The sequence below is a fragment of the Ostrea edulis genome, chromosome 7 (genome assembly GCF_947568905.1).
Source record: "Ostrea edulis chromosome 7, xbOstEdul1.1, whole genome shotgun sequence".
Lineage (NCBI taxonomy): Eukaryota > Metazoa > Mollusca > Bivalvia > Ostreida > Ostreidae > Ostrea > Ostrea edulis.
Genome location: NC_079170.1, coordinates 62,583,080 through 62,585,650, shown reverse-complemented (window position 1 = coordinate 62,585,650; position 2,571 = coordinate 62,583,080).

Genomic DNA, 2,571 nt, shown 5'->3' with positions numbered 1-2,571 from the left:
TGTGTTTGATACATGTGGACGGTGTGTTTGATACATGTGGACGGTGTGTTTGATACATGTGGACGGTGTGTTTGATACACGTGGATGGTGTGTTTGATACATGTGGACGGTGTGTTTGATACATGTGGACGGTGTGTTTGATACACGTGGATGGTGTGTTTGATACATGTGGACGGTGTGTTTGATACATGTGGACAGTGTGTTTGATACATGTGGATGATGTGTTTGATACAAGTGGCTGGTGTTGTATGATACACGTGGATGGTGTGTTTGACACACGTGGATGGTGTTGTATGATACATGTGGATGGTGTGTTTGATACACGTGGATGGTGTGTTTGATACACGTGGATGGTGTTGTATGATACATATGAATGAAGTGTTTGATACAAGTGGATGGTGTTTGATACATGTGGATGGTATGTTGATATATGTGGATGGTATGTTGGATACATGTGGAAGGTGTGTTTGATACATGTGGACGGTGTGTTTGATACATGTGGATGGTGTGTTTGATACACGTGGATGATGTGTTTGATACATGTGGATTGTGTATTTGATAAACGTGGAGAGTGTGTTTGATACACGTAGATGCTGTGTTGATACATGTGGATGGTATGTTGATACATGTGGATGGTATGTTGGATACATGTGGAAGGTGTGTTGGATACATGTGGACGGTGTGTTTGATACATGTGGATGGTGTGTTTGATACACGTGTGTGGTGTGTTTGATACATGTGGATGGTGTGTTTGTAAAACGTGGATGTTGTGTTTGATACATGTGGATAGTGTGTTTGTGGATGGTGTGTTTGATACATGTGGATGATTTGTTGATACATGTGGACGGTGTGTTGATACATGTGGACGGTGTGTTTGATACGTGTGGATGGTGTGTTTGATACACATGGATGGTGTGTTTGATACATGTGGATTGTGTGTTTGATACACGTGGATAGTGTATTTGTGGATGGTGTGTTTGATACATGTGGATGGTGTGTTTGATACATGTGGATGGAGTGTTTGATACAAGTGGATGGTGTGTTTGATAAACGTGGATGTTGTGTTTGATGCATGTGAATGGTGTGTTTGATACACATGGATGGTGTGTTTGATACACGTGGATGGTGTGATTGTGGATGGTGTGTTTGATACATGTGGATGGTGTGTTTGATACACGTGGATGGTGTGATTGTGGATGGTGTGATTGTGGATGGTGTGTTTGATACATGTGGATGGTGTGTTTGATACATGTGGACGGTGTGTTTGATATATGTGGATGGTGTTGTATGATACATATGGATGAAGTGTTTGATACACGTGGATGGTGTTTGATACATGTGGATGGTATGTTGGATACATGTGGATCTAGTGTTTGATACATGTGAATGCTGTGTTTGATACACGTGGATGGTGTGTTTGTGGATGATGTGCTGATACATGTAGATTTAGTGTTTGATACACGTGGGTGGTACTTTCAATAAACGTACATTACAACACTTTTTTCAAAAATCCACGAAATAAGGATTGTTTTGTTGATTTGAGCACATTGTTCTGTGTTTATTCTTTCTTTGTAATCTTTATCTATAATACAGAAGTATGCTATACCGCTCCTTTGATTGCAATAATCCACTATCTAGCAGACTATCGAAAGCTGAGTGTTTATCTGTATGCCGGTGTTTGCACTTCAATTTGTAAATTCAATTTATTTCTGTACATTGTCAAAGTTCAAGGTAGGTGACTCTAGATGAATAAATGACAATTTTCATTTGTGGTTAATCATCCGGAACATTTTATAGAATACAAATGGACAATTATACAATAAAAATAGAAAACATAGAATGCAAATGAAACTTTATACAATACAAATGGGAAAATATCAAATATCACAACGTATGACATGCAGTAGATCAAAAACATCAGTAAGGTTTGAGAATGTATGTCCCCTTTTTTAGGACAAAGGATAAATTATGATAACAAGAATTCCTTTCAACAGCGAAGGATCCACAGGTTAAATATCATTGTTTTTCAAACACGTGTAGTAAAAAAAAAAACCCAGCAGTTTACGTACATATTGGTACGCTGGTGTGACGTAGGTGTTTGTACACGCTACGACTCCCGAGTCCAGGACAGTGATAATACATGTAAGTATTCAATACTTTACATTATATAGTTACACATGTACCATATGGAACCGAAGAGATCATCATATAATCACAGAGAGAGAGAGATGGAGAGAGAGAGAGATATTTGGCATGTCCTTTATTGATGTTTGAAGACATATTTTTAAGTCTCATTTGTGTCTTAAAACATCTCCAATATGCACAGTGCTGCCATATTAAATTTTTTGTATTTACCCACACAGTAAATTAACAAATACGACAGGACAGTGTGATTCATTCAATTTTGCAAGATGGCTGTACATAGTGCAAGGTAAAGCGAGAGAACTAGACAAGTAAAATCAGGAGAACGTGATATTTACTATTGGGAACATTCGGTGAAAGCGAGATAACTAGACATGATAGTATTGTGAAGTACATGTAAAATCGGGGAAAAGGGAGAAAGTCAGTGAT